Here is a 20,790-nt window from a genome sequence, read left to right as displayed (position 1 = left end):
TTTATACACATGTATATATTGTTAACTAGTATTAAGCCCCTGCGTTGCAGCGGTTGTCAAAAATTGTGTTAAGTAGTAGCAATACTATACCATTGTCAGTGACCACCAACACCGGAAAAACTCGTAAAAACAAAATAAATAAAAACGGGAAAAAATAACGCCGAGCGAAAAGTAGACGTAAAATCTTTGAATCACGCACGCTCGTTGCTGAGAAATTAAACCGAAACGTAAAACATAGAAAAAAATAACTAAGTCCATCCAAGACCCGCGTGTTGGACGAACTTGTCTAACGCAGAAAAAATGTTGAACCCCACACGCATATTGCAGTGCATTAACTCACATATTTAGAATGAAACGAAAAATTTGGGAAAGATGAAAAGTATGGTGGACTAAAATTGAAAATAAAAAAGAGTTGAGATTAAATTGCAAAAGATTAAAAACTTTGAGTTAAAAGTAAAAAAAAAAAAAACAAAGAGTTTAAATTGCAAAATTGAAGTTATTTATTAATTTTATATAAAGATAAGGATAAAAATAAGTGATATCTATAAATTGGTTATTAGTTAATATTAATATTAAAAGAAATTTATTAAACATATATAAATAAAATTTATGAGGTTGAAAAAGAGAATGCCATGTGGCATTATTTGTAGTCTTTTATTATAAGTTAGATCTTTTAACTATACATATATGTATATTGACAAATATACATATATGTATATACATGTTTAAAATTGAAAAAATATGTGTTATAAATCCTAAACCTTATACCATAAACACTAAAGCTAAACCTTAATGCTAAACCCTAAACCCTAAAGCTAAACCCTAATTCTAAACCCTAATGCTAAACCCTAAAGCTAAACCCTTAATGCTAAACCCTAAAGATAAAGCTAAACCCAAAAGTTAAAGCTAAACCCTATGCTAAACCCAAAAGTTGCTTCTAACCGGCTAAACCCTAAAGCTAAACCCAAAAGTTAAACCCAAAAACTAAACCCTAAAGCTAAACCCAAAAGTTAAACCCAAAGGCTAAACCCTAAAGCTAAACCCAAAGGCTAAACCCTAAAGCTAAACCCAAAAGTTAAAGCTAAACCCTTAATGCTAAACCCTAAAGATAAAGCTAAACCCAAGAGTTGCTTCTAACCGGCTTGCTAGGTTCCTTCTTGCGAGTCTTTCGATTTCCGGTTCGTAGACTAAAGGTGAAGTCCTCCCGGAGTTCCGCGTATGCATGCACTACCTGTAACCTGCACAAGTAACACACCCCGCGTAACAAGGAAAAAGACAAGTACAAAAAGAAAGCTAAACAACTTAAACAGTTAATCACACAAATTCAAACAATATCCAAACACAAAGCGTACGCACTCCCCGGCAACGGCGCCAAAATTTGATCGGAGTGTCGCGCTCCGGTCAAAGATAATATTAATAAGCCCAAATTACCCTTAACAATGTGTTAGTGGTAGTAAGGGGTCGATCCACGAAGAGTATGTGGTTTGTGTATGGACTTGACTGAATTATAAAGAGTTGTCACAATTATGAAGCTTGCTAAAGTGTTTTTGTATTTTTGTTTAATAAAAAGATGTGAATTTGAACTACTGGAATAGGATTAATTAATTAACAACTACTAATTAACGATTGCAAGAAAATTGGATACTAGAACAATAATGATAAAAAGGAATCACACCCGGTTTCGGTAATTGCTAACCTAGGATTTCTACAGTTTTTAGTTTCAACTCAAATGCATTTGATTAACGGATTTAGTGTACCGTGACTTAGGTGCTACTAACTATCAACGCCCCGAAGAACGGACAAAAAGACACTTTGTAATCAACACAAGTAAATCCTAACAATGACAATGTACAATTACATATCACCGTTTCGCAAAGTCATAACTTTTAACATCGCTCGACAATTCACGAATTCATAACAAATGTAATACTATTGTCAAGAGTTTCAAAAACCAAATACAAATTGTCACTAAGATGAAACAAGAACAAATTGAAACCCTAAAATTAACAACTACCTGCACCGGGGTGAAACCGAGATGATTAGCCGCTCATAGTTGATGCAACTTGATCACCGGATGTTTGGAATGCGGATGGAGTCATCTTTGAAGCTTGATTGGATGATTGATGAATGATGAAGATTGGTGATGGATGATGATGGATGAATGGATGAATGGATTGATGGCTAGGGTTTTGAATCAAGATTGTGATGAATGATGGTAGATGATTCTTGATTCGGGTTGGAGATGTAGTGATAAGTTGAATGGTGGTCATTGGTAGGTGAATTAGGCTCCAAGAACAAGATTCAAAACCCAAGGAGTGTGTAACTTACGAATTGAATACCCCCATCCAATAGAAACCGAGCTTAACCCAATTTTCAACCAAATTCGCGTTTGTTAAAACCACTGCCCGTCGCCGACGGGCCTGACCCCGTCGCCGACGGGTCTGACCCCGTCGCCGACGGGTCCCCAAAAATTGAAATGGTGCCGACGGTTAAAATGATTGGATACGGAGGTTTTTAGCCGACGGGGTTATCTAGAGCCCGTCCGGGACGGCCTCTAGCCCGTCGGCGACGGCTTCTTGAAGCTCATTTCTCATTTTTTCGCTCCTTGACTCTCGGTTGATCCGTAACGCATCCCGGTGCTCCGGTTTTCGACCCGGTGACCCGTAAAGCTCCTGAAAAGCTCCTTAAACTCCATCAAACCTGCAAAACACATTCTTGATTAAAAGTAGGCTATTCGAAACTAAAACTTACGTAAAAACGTTAAGTTAAACAATAACGAGCACCGGTTTACAACCACGTATTGCATCCCCACACTTGTCTTTTGCTTGCCCTCAAGCAAATCTGTTTTTCACTTTCACGTGGGTCGAACAACGAATACACATCCCATTCCCGAGACAAAGGTTAAGGTCTATTGTCATACAAAAGTTCAAACTCTTTACAAATTTCACATATTTACCGGTTAGGTGAATAATCACATATACTAATGGTTATCCAAGATTAACCCGCCCGTAAAACTAACAACTCATGCATATCCGTCACAATGTGCTCTCCACTCGGCTTAAAATTGGCTAACGTGTATAATGTATTAGCACTTCAACAATTAATCGCTCAAAACCGATTAGAACACGTACCCGCATAGGCTTGCAACTCAATCATTCTCCGCTACCGAACACAAATACTAAGCACAAGTCAAAAGGTCTTTGAAGGGTTGTAACGGGGCTAGGCTAAGGGTAAGGAATAGAACATTTTAAAGTGGCTATGGCGATGAAAATTCGATTTTTATTACAAAAGACTATTCTAAACAAAAGTAAACTATAAACATCACTACAAGGCAACAACTTAAGCCTTTTATTCAACAACTACTAACACTTCTTTTTGTGTTTTTCTCAAAGCTTTTTCAATCTTTTTCGCAACGTTTTTCTTCTTCTTCTTCTTCTCTTTTTTTTAAAGAATCATAACAACTATACAAACTTAAGCTCCTATAATTGAATTTTCATCACACGGGTCTAAAAAGAAAAGGTTTAAGGTTTATGGGCTATAGGGTGGTCAAACGAAAGGTTTAGGCTCAAAATGGGCGACTAGGGAGTTTGTTCGGGTAAGGATAGAAAAATGGTTTTAAGAGAAAAGGTTTACCTAATGCCTTAATCATTCTCGTGCTTGTATTTGGTCTATAGTCTCAAACGTATCAAAAGTTGCAAGTTCTACAATACGCGACTAATGGTCCACTCAACAAAGAAACATGTAAATGTAACTCTATGATGTAAAAATGGCTCAAACCTCACGTATAAGGGTATGATATGTGATATGCATGCTATACTAGTTTCTTAGGCGGATTATTCCCAAATAACCACCCACTAAATACCCGTTATGCTTATTAATTTGAACTTGACCATGACAAACGACCAAATGGGTTGTGACATCCCTCGTTGACTTGGTTACTTGTGCTTTTAAGATTGCTTTTAAAGCAAGACATTTTTGAAAAAAATTTTGAAATTTTCCCCCATCCCCACACTTGAGGCAAACATTGTCCTCAATGTGTAGTGTTTAAATGCATGGGTAAAAATCGAAAATTTTTACTACTCCCCCATCCCCACACTTGAAGTACATATTGTCCTCAATGTGTAAGAACTAGAGTTTTAAGAATGCACAAGGGATGTGACACGACTAACCTTCCCAACTTTTCACCCCGAAAATTAAAATACATATTACAATCCACTTGTTCCTAACTAACAATCAAAGTAAAAAGAAACACATGCACCTGACCTTTATCGCTTGATGCTCATATCCTTCGTCTCTTCATAAAAATGGTTGTCCCGCAAACATGTTGTACCTACAAATTCTAATCCTTGTGTAGAAGCATGCTTCTCACAACCATCAAAATTTGTTAGTACGTAGTTCTACCCTTTTTATGAACATATTACCAAGTCATGCATTATTTTACTTTGATTTTTTTTTGTGGACAAAATTTTACAACAACAACAAACCTAACTCACTTTCGTAGGAATCACGGTTGCATTTAGCTTATGCAACAAGCCCTTTTAAACCCCCTAATAGCTTGGGAGGACGAGAGGTCTCGTGAGGGTTATATAGGGAACACACCCACAAAGTTCATTTAACTAGACATAAATTAAATAAAAACGACAAGAAATAACGGAACAAAATATACAACAAACACATGAAATATACCATACCTCTACCGCTGATATCGCTCGTTTGGATCCATTGGCGGGTTGGGTTGGTATGGATAACCAGTGAGGGCCTCGAATATCTCCCTATAGTTATCTAGGGGGCTTTGCTCTCCTTGAGGCGGCGGTTGGTACGGGATCGGGATGAAGCTAGACCCTACCGCTTCGGGCCAATGTGGAGTCGGGTCGGATGGGCCTTGCGGGTAGGGAAGATCGGGGTAATTTGTCCACCCCGAGTGCTCGGCGTGTGGGAGGCCGGCTTGGTAGTCTCTTTGGTGCCGCTCCTGATCATGGAGCACTTTGGCGTTATTCATCGCCATTTGTTGAGAGACGTACAAGGCACTCCAACGGCGTCGGTTCAATTCTGTTTCTTCTTGTTGACGCGCTGCCGCTGCTTCTTCCCATGCCCGTCTTCGGGCAGCCTCATCCTCCTGCATCTTTGTCAACTGTTCCATGTGTGATCTTTGCATCGCTTGGAACAGTTCTTGTTCTTCCATAAATTTGTTCGTTCTTTCCCTATGGGCTTCTTGAGCTGCCCAATATTCTTGCATTGCGGATCCGTGCGACCCCTCCCAAGTTTCCCTTCTTCGATTGTACTCCCTTCCTTCACCTATACAAGCGGAGACATTGTCATATAGCTCCTGTTGCCCCCGATCAAAATTCTTGTAAGAAGGCACCCGTCTCATGGTCACAAAACCCGCCACATCTGCGTTAATTTCCCTATGTGGCCGCATGTACCATTGCCTTGGTCTTTGTGCACCGGCGGGTTCAACTTCCTCTTCTTCATCCCCCATTTCTTCATCTTCTTCCTCTACTGGTGGTGCTCCAGAAGTACGGATCTCATACTTGTTGCCCAAATCATCGGTCACAACGTACTTGTTTCCCGAGAACTTAACTTCTATCTTCCAATTCTTCCTCATGTACGCCAAATTAAATTCCTCCACCGGCTTAGGAACCCATAGTGATTCCAGGGGTAAACAATTTTGTTGCACAATCATGGCACTAAAGAGGCGTGCGTACGGAATAAAACGCCTCTGGGACGACTCCCTAGTAGCCCACGTGTTCATCATTACTATAAGGCGCCATAACAACGTTGGGGTTCCATAAAGCAAGGCGTGCACCACCCTACAGTCACTCACTCTAACACCTCCACGATCACCAAACCTCGCCAAGATGTTCTCAACAGAAATCCCTTGAAGAATCTTTCCCTCAAGCGACATTTGCTTTCTTTTCAATTCTCCCCCTTTGTTGAACGGTAAGATAATATCTAACAGTTGCTCGGCATCGTTGTTGTTCAAATGATTATCCAAAAAATGTTCGATGGATGGGTAATCATATGCTTGTATTCCCAAGGAGTCGAAACGAGCAATACGATTCATCGTCTCGAAGGACATTGTCATGTTCCCTCGAGTAGTCTTTCCCACCAACTTCCACTGTGATGGAGATTCATTCTTGTTCATGAGCTTCAAGGTGGATAACCATTCACATACTTCCGCTAAGTATATCCTGGAGGTATTATCTTCACACCAATCAAGGACACTTTCCCATCCTAGACGTTCAAACATCTGCACAATCCCGATCTGACGAAATTCTTCTACGTTCACAACTCGTTCACATATTACCCTTGTTGGAACTGAAGTGTTCACACCGTTCACCATCTTCCATTTCCACAACTTAGCCTCTAACTTCCTGTCTTGATAACCCGACAACGGTTTGTTCTTCTCGTCATCCCAAATTTTAGCACTTTGGCTATCCCTAAACTTCGCCCACTCCCAATCCTGTCGGTATAATCTTGCATCGTTTTCCTCTACGGAGCTTAGTTGCTCCCACTTCTTCGGTATTAAACCGGAAGAAGAACCAACCCCGGATGATGAAGCTTGGCCTGTAGTCTTTTGTCTTTTGCCACCCGCCATAACTACAATCACAAACAAGCAAACATCAATATAAATTCAACCTTCATTAAACTCCCAAACTTTGAACATGAGATGCGATGTTGAAATTTTTAATTAACAAATGAAAATAAAATCGCATTTTTAAACTTTCAAAGTCGCAAATTTTATCATGAACTTGTTAATTTCCTTGTTAATCTTACAACTTCTTATAATTTCAACAATGTATTCAACATCACTTTCATGTTCAATCATGTGCATAACAAGTGTAATTACTTCACTATAGTTAAAACATGCTCAAATTCCATCAACAACAACTAATCTTACTCAAAATCATGCTAGAACGACATACATTGTTTAAACAACCTACTCTTAAACTAGTCAAGTTTAAAATTTCGGAAGAAAAACATTACATATATGAGAATCAAGCATAAAATTTAAAAGAATCCATACCTTGTGTTGTTGAAACCAGAAAAAACTGTGAAAAGATGTAAAGCAAGTAGATTGATGAACACCCCGTCAAAAACCCTAAGTACACGTCCAGAAATCTCGCAAAATAGCAAGAATTGAAGGAAACCGTGTTGTGGGTTTTGTTCTTCTTGAAAAATTACTCAAGATAGACTCAAAAACCAGTTGAATTGATGAAGATTTGAGAAAGTTATGGTAGATTGAAGGTCTAGGGTTTTAAGTTAGAAGATGAAGAAGGTGAAGGGAAAAGGTGAGCTAAGATGGAGAGAGAGCAGAGATCTTGTGGTAGAGAATGATGTTGGGTGATTGTGGGTCAAGTGAATGGTTAACTTTGAGTTTTGAGAGTGTTTGGTTGGGTGAAAAAGGGTTTTAGTTCGATTTCTTACGTCAAAAACGAAGCTGATGCAGCGAATAAATGGCAACCCGTCGCCGACGGGTCCCACCCCATCGCCGCCGGGCAAGGGAAAACTTGCCTGGTCCGACGGGTTAATCGTCTGGATACGGGATTTTTTTTGTCCGACGGGAGTTTTGAGAACCCGTCCGGGACGGGCACCACCCCGTCGCCGACGGGTGTAGGTTTTTTTTTTTAATTATAGAAGGAGGAAAATTATGACTATTTAATAAAGGGACTATGTACACTAAAAATCCTAAAAAATTATAAAAATCTTTTTGTGAATTTTTATAAGTTAAAATTTTTAAACATGGACATCGTTAATGGCCCTACCACCCCCCCAAAAAAATCGTGTATTGTCCTCAATACACATAAACAAGTCTAAAAAAAACATACCTTGTATCTTCATGACCCGTTCGTAATGTCTGGACTTCACACAATCAAGAGGGATTACTAGGAACTGAAAACGATTATCCTCGAAGCACACAAACAATAAAAAAAATGGTACATAACTTTACACAAAGTGTTACCGGTCCTTTTCATTCGACCTCGTAAACCGGTAAACTTGCCACGAAGCTTACCGATTCCTTGTTTTCGTAAGCATACTTGAGATGCTTTGGCAATGCTTTCAACTCAACATCTGGAGGCTCTACTAATGACGGCTTCAATTTAGTGTCAATGCTCTCCGGTAAGCTTTCAACTTGGTGCGTCCATGTCGGTTTTCCTTCCCTAACCGCAAGCACCTCCAAACTCCTTACTTCCTCGTCCATGCTTTGCTCCACCTCCACCTGTGACCTGTCAAACATATAACAATCCTTCATTGTGTTTTCCCCATAAACGACTATGTCGCAAAGAGGTATACACGTGTCAACAATGTCTGCCATATAGCATTCATCATCAACTGGAGGGCTCATAAGTCCGGAAAAAACATGCAACCTCAACCTTCGGTTTCCAAATGTCATGTCAACCGTTCCTGTTCTGCAGTCAATTTGAGCATTTGCAGTTGCTAAGAACGGTCGACCTAAAATCACCGTAGGTTGTTTTGTTGGGTCCTTGGCCACATAATCAAGTACTAGAAAGTCCACCGGATAGTAAAAATCCTCGATTTTCACTATCACATCCGAAACAACTCCACGGGGTAGCTTGGGTGTCAAATCGGCTAACACCACGGTGGTGTTTGACGATTGAAGTGGACCAAATTCATATTGGTCATACAAGCTACCCGGTAGAATGCTTACACTAGCTCCAAGATCTAGAAGTGCCCGGTTGATTTTAAAATCGCCTACTTGAATTGAAATGATAGGCGCACCCAGATCTTGGAGCTTGGGTGGTAGTGCACCCGAAAGAATCGAACTCACATTTTCGGTTAAATCTAATTTTTTTTGGAAATTTGTGAGTGCGTTTTTGGGTACACAAATCTTTCAAGTATTTAGCATACGACGGTACTTGCTTAATTGCATCCAAAAGAGGTAAATTGATTGTGACTTGTTTGAAAATTTCCAACAACTCTTCTTGTTGTGGACCTCTTTTGTTTACATCTTTATTCATAGGTCCCTTCTTCGGGATAAGGGGCGGTATTAGCCTCCACACCCTTTTCCTTAGCCTTGGGGACGGGGATGGTCCCAACGGGTGGGTTGTTTTTCTTTTTCAAGTCATTTTTATTTTGACCCGTTTGACCATCCTCACGCTCATCTTCACTCGCATCTTCCACCACCCCTTCAACAAATTGGGATGATGGTGGTTTGACACCATTATCTATGACTCGACCACTACGTAAAGAAATTTCATTTAAATGTACCTCATGTGTGTGTCTCGAGCTCGACCCTTGATGCTTAGGGTTTACCGTGGTGTCACTTGGAAGCTTCCCCATGCTTCCCTTTATTTGGGCCACTTCTTCCGCTAGTTGCCCCACTTGTTTCGCCAATGCCTCATGCGTTTTGTCTCGAATCTCATTTGTCTTCTTTATCTCTTTAACATCATTGTGAGTCTCTTTTATGTTGTTTTGAGATTCATTTTGCATGTTTAGCAAAGCATCCATCTTGGTACTCAAGTCATCGCCACCGGTTTGATTATTCGACCCACTTCCGTTACCGCCTTGATTATTATAATTCTTTTGGTACCCACCTTGGTACCCTTGGTTGTAATTTCATTGGTAACCTCCTTGATTACCACCTTGACGGTTTTGATATGATGACCCACTTCCTCCTTGATTACCCGATTGGAAATTCGGGTTCATTTGATTTGAAGCGTTGCCATACCAAAAATTGGGGTGATTTCTCAAACCCGGATGGTAAGTATTGGAGTTCATGTCGTACTGTTTCCTATCTCCATATACTTGGTTGACTTCTTCAGTGTAGCCACTCGACCCCGTTGGGCATTGCTCGGTTGTATGCCCAATATCCCCACATTCTTCACAAACCGCAAACTGAACCGCATTTACCTCTTTCTTCTTTATACGAGCCATTTCCCGCTCTAAAGAAGAGATCCGATCCTTGGAATCAAGATCGGGAAGTGACCGGGAAACTGGATGTCTCCTTGCTCTATCGGCCAATTCCTTTTCTTTAGACCGCTTGCTCATCCTTTCCAAGAATTCCCAATCATCGTCTTCATGATTGCTCAAGAGTATTCCATTGCTTGTTGACTCGAGGCGATTCCAAGTTGTATCATCCAAACCTCGTACAAAACATTTCACCAACTCCCACTTTTCTATTTGGTGATGTGGGCATCTCCTCATCAACTCCTTGAATCGGGTAAATGCTTCATGTAATGGCTCACTCGAAAGTTGGCGAAACGACCGAATTTCGTCTCTAGCATCGTCTGTCTTTGCCATAGAATAGTATTCATCCAAAAATGCTTGTTGCATTTGTTCCCAAGTTCGAATACTGTTGGCCGGAAGTGTAAGGAACCACTGTTTTGCCTTGTCTTTCAACGAAAATTGAAATAACCGAAGCTTAACTTCCTCTAGTGCGAAATTGTGCCCCCCAATAGTATCACAAATGGAAGAGAATTCGTTAAATGTGTGTATGGTTCATCATTGGACCTCCCATTGAAGTGAGGAAGTATGTTGATGTAATGCGGTTTACAATCAAACATCCTCCTTTCGCATACTATCGGAGAATTATTCTCGGTCACTATCGGTCGGAAACGGTCATTTACTCCCCGTGGAGGTTGTTGACGACGTGGTGGACCATTAACTTCTTGATCGACCGGTCTTCTATTATCCCGTCTTTCACCTCTTCGATCCTCCCTTCGATTATCCCTTGGGTTACCACCTCCCACGAAACGAGGAATCCGGTTAGGGTTTGCATTGTTGTTATTATAAAACCCATCATTCCGGTTTCGTTGGATATTGTTCCGTGGTTGAGGGTTGTTCCCATAACCATCATTTCTTCCACCTCCGTAACCGTATTCATCGTCCCCAACGTAATTGGCATTTTGGTAGCCAAATTCCTCATCATCATACCTTCTAGCGTTGTAGATGTTTCCCCTATTCACGTAGCCCCAATCTTCATCATCGTTAACCCGATCATCGTAGTACCCCCCATCGTCCGAATTTTCCGTATGAATGCTTACATGTTCCGGCAATTGATAACCGGGAACACTATACGGTTCATCATCGGGGATTGCATTCCTTAAATCGTCGATATTGAAAAACGGGTCTTCATTTGCGGGATTGCCGCGATCACGGTTACCTCTACGATCGGAATTGACATTCCGATCATCAAGGTTGATAGGTAACGATGCTTGTCGGTGAAGGGTTTGTTGTTGAGGTGTTTGTTGGGTGTTGTTGGTATTTTGGTTTCGGAAAGGTGGAGTGGGTGGTCTAGCGTTGGTGTTACCACCCGGTTGTTCTTGAGGTATAGGTTGGGTGTTTAGAGCGGGATTAAAGTTGCTCCGGTATTGGAATTGGTTCTGGTTTTGATTGGAGTTTTGATTCGCCATTGAATCGGTTTCAATGGTCGGCGTGAGTGGTGGTGTTTGGTTGGTTTGATTAGAAGCAAGAGTTGCTTCTAACCGGCTTGCTAGGTTCCGTCTTGCGAGTCTTTCGATTTCCGGTTCGTAGACTAAAGGTGAAGTCCTCCCGGAGTTCCGCGTATGCATGCACTACCTGTAACCTGCACAAGTAACACACCCCGCGTAACAAGGATAAAGACAAGTACAAAAAGAAAGCTAAACAACTTAAACAGTTAATCACACAAATTCAAACAATATCCAAACACAAAGCGCACGCACTCCCTGGCAACGGCGCCAAAATTTGATCGGAGTGTCGCGCTCCGGTCAAAGATAATATTTATAAGCCCAAATTACCCTTAACAATGTGTTAGTGGTAGTAAGGGGTCGATCCACGAAGAGTATGTGGTTTGTGTATGGATTTGACTGAATTATAAAGAGTTGTCACAATTATGAAGCTTGCTAAAGTGTTTTTGTATTTTTGTTTAATAAAAAGATGTGAATTTGAACTACTGGAATTGGATTAATTAATTAACAACTACTAATTAACGATTGCAAGAAAATTGGATACTAGAACAATAATGATAAAAAGGAATCACACCCGGTTTCGGTAATTGCTAACCTAGGATTTCTACAGTTTTTAGTTTCAACTCAAATGCATTTGATTAACAGATTTAGTGTACCGTGACTTAGGTGCTACTAACTATCAACGCCCCGAAGAACGGACAAAAAGACACTTTGTAATCAACACAAGTAAATCCTAACAATGACAATCTACAATTACATATCACCGTTTCGCAAAGTCATAACTTTTAACATCGCTCGACAATTCACGAATTCATAACAAATGTAATACTATTGTCAAGAGTTTCAAAAACCAAATACAAATTGTCACTAAGATGAAACAAGAACAAATTGAAACCCTAAAATTAACAACTACCTACACTGGGGTGAAACCGAGATGATTAGCCGCTCATAGTTGATGCAACTTGTTCACCGGATGTTTGGAATGCGGATGGAGTCATCTTTGAAGCTTGATTGGATGATTGATGAATGATGAAGATTGGTGATGGATGATGATGGATGAATGGATGAATGGATTGACGGCTAGGGTTTTGAATCAAGATTGTGATGAATGATGGTAGATGATTCTTGATTCGGGTTGGAGATGTAGTGATAAGTTGAATGGTGGTCAATTGGTAGGTGAATTAGGCTCCAAGAACAAGATTCAAAACCCAAGGAGTGTGTAACTTACGAATTGAATACTCCCCATCCAATAGAAACCGAGCTTAACCCAATTTTCAACCAAATTCGCGTTTGTGAAAACCACTGCCCGTCGCCGACGGGCCTGACCCCGTCGCCGACGGGTCCCCAAAAATTGAAATGGTGCCGACGGTTAAAATGACGGGATATGGAGGTTTTTAGCCGACGGGGTTATCTAGAGCCCGTCCGGGACGGCCTCTAGCCCGTCGGCGACGGCTTCTTGAAGCTCATTTCTCATTTTTTCGCTCCTTGCACTCTCGGTTGATCCGTAACGCATCCCGGTGCTCCGGTTTTCGACCCGGTGACCCGTAAAGCTCCCGAAAAGCTCCTTAAACTCCATCAAACCTGCAAAACACATTCTTGATTAAAAGTAGGCTATTCGAAACTAAAACTTACGTAAAAACGTTAAGTTAAACAATAACGAGCACCGGTTTACAACCACGTATCAGTATTTCAAAACCGGCCATGGGAACAAACTGAACTGCGCCAAGCCAACAAAAGCAAAACCATAATAACAACTCGATCCAACTCCACGTATTGCAAACGTGGGGGACCCCACGACCTGCGTTAGACTAATCGAAACTCTTGAACCCTTTTACCTCAGAGATATCATTACTATCTGTGTTCTTATATTTGTTGTAACAACTACACCTTCTATAATATATGGTGAAGTAAATAGAAGTATACTTGTTTAATTAGCCAAATAAGAAGACATGCAAACTTCAAGCTTTCTAAATCGATTCTTTTAGAAAAATAATAATGATTTATTAATTAAATACAACACGAAAAGTAATAATGTTTTATTAATTAAATAGAACACTGGTCATTTAGGTAGTTAACTTTAGTTTAGGAAGCTCAAATCAAATTATATATAAAGGCAACAAATTCCCTATGTCTACAAATACCATGCCGGGAAATAGCGGCATGTAGTTGCATGGAGTTTTTCAATTTTCACCCACTGAATGTGTTCATCACTAAGAGTCTACATGAAAGCCTCATTACTAAGATGACAAATGCCTATGTTGACTTTAAGAGTCAACTGCTAATAATTCTCAAATCTTTTAAGTAAATGTTTATATTAATTTATTTGCATCTTAGCTAAGCATAATTCACAGCAAAAAAATAGTTGCAGTCTGCAATATGTAATCAGAAGTTGTGGTAGTTTGTGTCAGGTTCGATTAACCCAACCCCAATCTTGTTAGTTAATATTTTTTTTGAACGACAAAACTTCAGCCCTGGACACATTTACTAAGCGAAGTTATGACCCGTTTGTATGACGTGTGTCGTTAATTTCAAGAACTCGTCAATAAAATGACAATGAAATATGGTTAAATTCATCATAAATGTCATAAATCACCAACAGAGTCACAGGAAGCCTACGCCTTCGGTAGTCTCAGAAGATATAGCAGCAAACAGAAGCTCGCAGACAACAATTTGAGCCCCAAAATTGGCGGTACAACAGGAAGCTCTAACGTCGCCCGGCGCCACTACCGACGCCGATTGTAAACAATTCGAAGTCACACTCGCGTGGCTCGGCGCTGTTAGTCGACTTGGCTCTAATAGCGAATCGTCTGAGATTTCAGTGCGACAGTATCATCTTTCTCCAATAAACCTGTTTATTTGCCAGATTTTGAGCCCAAGTGGTCAACAGGGTTGTATCTTTGATACTTGGCTCCATCTGTCTTCTTTCCAACATGTATTTCTTTTCATTACTTTCCATATTCATTTGTAGCGAATCAACGGCAGGTAACTTTTGACCTGTTCAACCCACTTAATTTATTTAGTTAATCAATATATAAAATTATAATTATATACATATATTTCAGGTCACATCTGACCGTTCGACCCATTTGACATGTTCCATTTTTACCCAGGCGACCCATTAGATTTCAGATATAACCATGTATTCCAAAACTGACCTAAAAAGTATATAAGCTCGTCATGGGTGATGCAATGGCACTTCCTGTCCTGCACCCGTCACTGTCACGAATGTTAACCATTATATATTTGTTGAAAAGAACGCCATGAGTGCTTGGAGGGTCTAGGGTTGAAGCAAACAACTACAAGCACAACCAATTATAAGTCAAGATTAGAAAAGTCTATAAAACATGAAAACAAATAAATAATTAGTAATTATAGACATGCCTAATTATGAGACCAAGGTAACTCCAATCCACCAGTAAGAATCCCTTATTCAGCAGGTTCCAAAGAACAAAACTAACATGTTGTTACTTCTTTTAAGAATCTTTTACTTATGAAAGGGTGAGTTCGAGTTACAATGTTAGTAGCTAATCTCTGTGTAGAATAAAGTATGATAAAAATAACTTAAAAACAATTGGATCAGGCAGATTGCAAGTAGTCCAAAACCAAATCCTTATATTAAAAAATCCTACAGAATTGAAATAGGGATGAGCATTTGGTACCGGTATCGGTACCCACTTGCCTCATTTTTCGGTACAGGTACCGGTACCCACTTTTCCCGTTTTTTGGTACGGGTAACGTGTTCATCCCTAAATTGAAATACTTTTTGTAATCACATTTGACCCATTAAACGTATTTGAAAATTGCTTTTTTAATGTTTATAGTCAGTCAGTGAAACCCACAACCTGCACCAAAAAAATTACCAGTTTTGCTTTCATATTGAAACCCTAGCAACTCCAAATCGGTTCAATATATGTTGTGTAAGCAAAATATCACAATAAACATCAAACTATAGCTGATTGATTTCGATACACCACCTGCTCATTTGCTTATCAAAACATCTGGAAGACTCAGACATGTAATTGAGAGATGAACACAACTACGGGTAAAGCCATAGCTGTAACACACGGTTGCAGAGTGAGAACTATGCAACCTGGATATTGCCCCGCCAAGATACTACTCGGATCTTCTATGTACCCTCAAAATACAATCATCATCACAGTCTATTGTGTTATGTAACCTCGCTTTAAAGCATGATGTACAAGAGTAATTTGCCACTAAACTTAAACAACCTTTAAAGCATGATGTACAAGTGTTTTAAGCACAAGAAACACATATGTAACCTCACAGGCTTAGCTTATGCATCATAGCCTCAACACTTTCAGTTCAGACATATTAAGAACACAAGCTCAGCTTTTGCATCACATCCTCAAACACTTTCAGTTCAGACAGATTACACAAGCTCAGCTTTTGCATCACAGCCTCAAACACTTTCAGTTCAGACAGGTTAAGAACACAAGCTCAGCTTATGCATCATAGACTCAACACTTTCAGTTCAGACAGATTAAGAACACAAGCTCAGCTTTTGCATCACATTATAACTCTTTTTAATAAACTTTTTGACTTTAAAGTAACTATTGATTTAAAGTAATGAATCAGGTTAAAACTCTAAACAGCTTTGCACTTGCATCAAATTACAACTCTTTTTAATAAACTTTTTGAATTTGAAGTAAAAATTGATTTAGTTTTTTTTATGACGAAAAAATTGAACAGTAACCTGTCAGAAAGACTTTCGAAACCTTTTTCAGAAACCTAACTCCTGATTTTACAGTTGAACAGTTGACAACCTTTCAAAGACTTTTCACAAAAAGTCTTTGAACAGTTGACAACCTTTCAGAATCCAAAATATTTTACTGCTATCCTTTTTGATTTTTTTTACTGACGATGACTGTTCAAATACAGCTGTAAAGGCAAACACTGTTCGGATTTGTTAGAAAGGAAGCATGCTTGGAAGTCTATAAATTCAACTACATTCATCACAATTCATCACAACTCTACAAGCACTCAACTTAGATACTAAAACCTTCAGTAACATAAGCATGTAAATCAGCTACAAACATACCAGATCTGTAACAAACATAAAGGCTAAAATCATTTTAAGCACATTATCTATCTATCTATCTATCTATCTATATCTATATCTATACTACTTTAATAAGCATACAGGAAGGACAGAAATGGTCATTTGCCACTTTACAACCATTTGAAGCCCATTGTACAACCTTTAAAGCACAAAGGTGTTGAAAAATCCTTCAACAACACGCGAACCAACGCATATAAACTAACCGGATGCATTTGACCCGTTTTAATCAAATGGATCCAGTATATACTTTCTTTCAAAACATCTGGAAGACTCAGACATGTAATTGAGAGATGAACACAACTACGGGTAAAGCCATGGCTGCAACACACGGTTGCAGAGTGAGAACTATGCAACCTGGATATTGCCCCGCCAAGATGCTACTCGGATCTTCTATGTACCCTCAAAATACAATCATCATCGCAGTCTATTGTGTTATGTAACCCCGCTTTAAAGCATGATGTACAAGAGTAATTTGCCACTAAACTTAAACAACCTTTAAAGCATGATGTACAAGTGTTTTAAGCACAAGAAACACATATGTAACCTCACAGGCTCAGCTTATGCATCATAGCCTCAACACTTTCAGTTCAGACAGACTAAGAACACAAGCTCTGCTTTTGCATCACAACCTCAAACACTTTCAGTTCAGACAGATTAAGAACACAAAATCCGGAGTACACAACTCCTTTACCACCCACCGGAAACTGTAAAAGCAAAACTGAATCTTATCAGTAACATTAGATCTATAACAAACATAATAAGCTACAAACATACCAGATCTTTAACAAACAAAATCAGCTACAAACAAAATCAGCTACAAACATACCAGATCCGGGCTGCCAATATTCCTCTAAGAACTCAGATCTGCAAGTCGTGTAACTGATGCATCCCTGCCAGGCCCGTCCCCTGCAAGTCCAGTTCAGGCCCAAAAGGAAGCAGTCCAGCAGAAGAGTGAAGCAATTCAGAGGCCCAAAAGAATGCAAAAGAAGCCCAGCAAGCTGATGGATTAATTCGCAAGTTTTAAGGGGAATATTATGAGGAATTAGGCTGCATGCATTTTATTTTTAGCACATGTTAATTAGTTATGCATTAGTGGGTAGTTAGTGGAGCATGGTAGGTTATTGTCACATGCATGTCTCCAAGAAATAAGGTACATGGGCATAGTGTGCTCACATCCATTGCATATTTAATTCCCTATAATTTTGATTTTGAGATATCCAGAAAATTGTTCCAAAAAACTTGCCTTCTCTCTATTGTTCTTAGGAGTGTTTCCCTACTAGAAAAGGCTTGCAACATTTGGTGCTTTCATTCACGAATCACCTCCACCATGCCGCCGCGTCGCGATCCAACTAGTCCCGATGATTTTCCCCCATCCGTCACAGATCAACTTAGCCAACTCATTCAGATCACCACCACGGCCGCTACCACCGCTGCCTCCACTCAAGCCTATCTCCGAATACAGTTAGCCGCCCTCGTTCAAGCTACAACCAACCTCAACGCCAAACTTGATACCCAAACCGAAACCACCGCTCGTCTTGTTAATCATGTACAACACTTAACCACCTACTCGGCCACAAGACCACCATATCACCCTTGTCAACAATGACCACACCGTTAATGTTAAACCATATAGATATCCACATTACCAAAAACAAATCATGACCCAACTCATTTCTGAAATGCTTGCTAACGGAGTTATTCGACCGAGTCAAAGCCCATTTTCCTCACCGGTACTCCTTGTCAAAAAGAAGGATGGCACTTGGCGCTTTTGTGTCGATTACCGGGCTTTGAATGCGGTTACGGTTCGAGACCGATTTCCGATTCCGACTATCGATGAACTATTAGATGAGCTTCATGGGGCAACCATATTTTCAAAAATGATCTTCGGTCGGGATACCACCAAATCCGAGTCGCACCGGACGACATTCATAAAACCGCCTTTCGCACAATGGACAGTCATTATGAATTTCTCGTTATGCCCTTCGGCCTCTCCAACGCACCTTCGACATTTCAAGCTACCATGAATGATCTATTCCGTTCGGTGCTTCGCTAGTTTGTCTTGGTGTTTTTTGACGACATATTAATTTACAGCGAGACCAAAGAAGAGCACTATAACCATCTTCAATATGTCTTTCAAAAACTGCACCAAAATCGTTTCTATGCCAAGGCATCCAAATGCACTTTTGGTGTATCGGAAATCTTGTTTTTAGGCCACAAGATTTCTGCCCTTGGTGTCTCTCCGGAACCTGACAAAATCGACGCCATTCAACGCTGGCCGGCCCCTAACTCGTTTTCCACCCTTCGGGCATTTCTGGGCCTTACCGGTTATTACCGACGTTTTGTAAAGGGTTATGCTCAAATTGCAGCACCTTTAACCGTTATCTTGAAACAAAAAGAGTTTGCATGGAATGCACAGGCTACTGAGGCATTTATCCAATTGAAGAAAAACATGCAACAGTTAGTTACACTTGCACTTCCCAATTTTAACGAGCCTTTTGATGTCACTACCGATGCTTCCGGGCAAGCTATCGGTGCCGTACTCTCCCAAAATAACCAACCTATAGCCTTTTTCAGTAAAAAACTCTGCTCCACCATGCAAGCTCAATCCACGTATACGAAGGAGTTGTATGCCATTACCGAAGCGGTAAAAAAATGGCGACAATATCTTCTGGGCCGTCGATTTCGTATTTACACTGATCATCACAGCCTTAAACACATCATTTCCCAAACCATTCAGACACCGGAGCAACAAAAGTGGGTTACGAAACTTATGGGGTTCGATTTTGAAATCCATTTTAAACTGGGCAGAGAAAACACCGTGGCTGATGCATTAAGCCGCCTTGACATTCCATCTTTTTTATCCATTTCCTATCCAACGGCCACTTGGTTGGAAGAACTCCGTTCTTATTTTCTATCCGACAAGATTGGCAGCCAACTTGTCGCCGATGTTAAAAAGGACCCGACAAGTTTTCCACACCATTCTTTTTGTGATGGTTTACTCTTCGTGCATGGGAAACTTTTAGTGCCCCCCATTTCAGACTTGCGCCACAGATTACTAGACGAGTTCCATTCATCATTTTAGGGTGGTCATGCAGGCGTTAATGCAACCACGAAACGCTTGGCCAGTTCTTTTACTTGGTTGGGTTTAAAACGAGATGTTTCCAACTTTGTTAGATCGTGCCAAGTATGTCAAACCATCAAAACTCCGAACCATAAACCATACGGGTTATTGCAGCCACTACCCACACCCGAATACCCATGGGTCGACATATCGATGGACTTTATAACCGGACTTCCCAACTCCAAAGGGAAAACGGCTATATGGGTTGTTGTCGATCGACTTTCCAAATTTGCCCATTTTATCGCCTTACCAACCAAGTATACCGCGGTTTCTTTAGCTTCGATTTTTATGAGAGAAATTTATCGATTACATGGGTTACCAAAAACCATTGTTTCAGATCGTGACTCGTTATTCGTAAGCCAATTTTGGAAGGAGTTATTCAAGCAAATAGGAACCAAGTTGTTACACTCGAGTGCTTACCATCCGCAAACGGATGGGCAAACCGAAGTGGTAAATCGTGGTCTTGAGATGTATTTGCGGGCATTTGTGCTTGATGCACCAAAGACGTGGGAACGATATCTGTATTTGGCTGAATTTTCATATAATACAAGTCATCATTCGGCAATTAAAATGTCACCCTTTCGAGCATTGTATAGACGCGATGTTGCTACTATTCATGATTATGTCCCCGGGTCGAATAAAACGGGTTCCATCGACGACTCTCTAGTTCAGCATCAACAGATTTTACAAGCATTAAAGGGGTATATCACAGCAGCGAAAGATCGAATGGTGAAGCAGGCTAACAAGAAACGTACTGACAAAGAATTTAATGTGGGTGATTACGTTTATTTGAGGCTACACAAATATCGCCAAATGACGGTTCATATCCGTATTAATCAGAAGTTGTCTCGTCGTTTTTACGAGTCGTACAAAATTCTGGAATGTATCGGGAAGGTAGCTTATAAGTTGGAATTACCGGCCGGGTCAAAAGTTCATCCGGTGTTTCATGTCTCGCTTCTTAAGCAAAGTTATGGTTCAGTTGCAACTCCGGGTGGCGATCTCGCGAAAATCTTTCTGGATATGGAAGTAGCTCCACTACCAGAATCCATCATTGAGCAGCGTTTCGATAATGCTAAGCAACAAGTACTCATAAAATGGGCCAACAAGCAGTTGGAGGAAACTACATGGGAAGACTTTGATGACATAAAACGATTGTTTCCGGAATTCATAGACATTGG

The sequence above is a fragment of the Helianthus annuus genome, chromosome 2 (assembly GCF_002127325.2).
Source record: "Helianthus annuus cultivar XRQ/B chromosome 2, HanXRQr2.0-SUNRISE, whole genome shotgun sequence".
Lineage (NCBI taxonomy): Eukaryota > Viridiplantae > Streptophyta > Magnoliopsida > Asterales > Asteraceae > Helianthus > Helianthus annuus.
Note: the sequence above shows the minus strand (reverse complement) of the source record.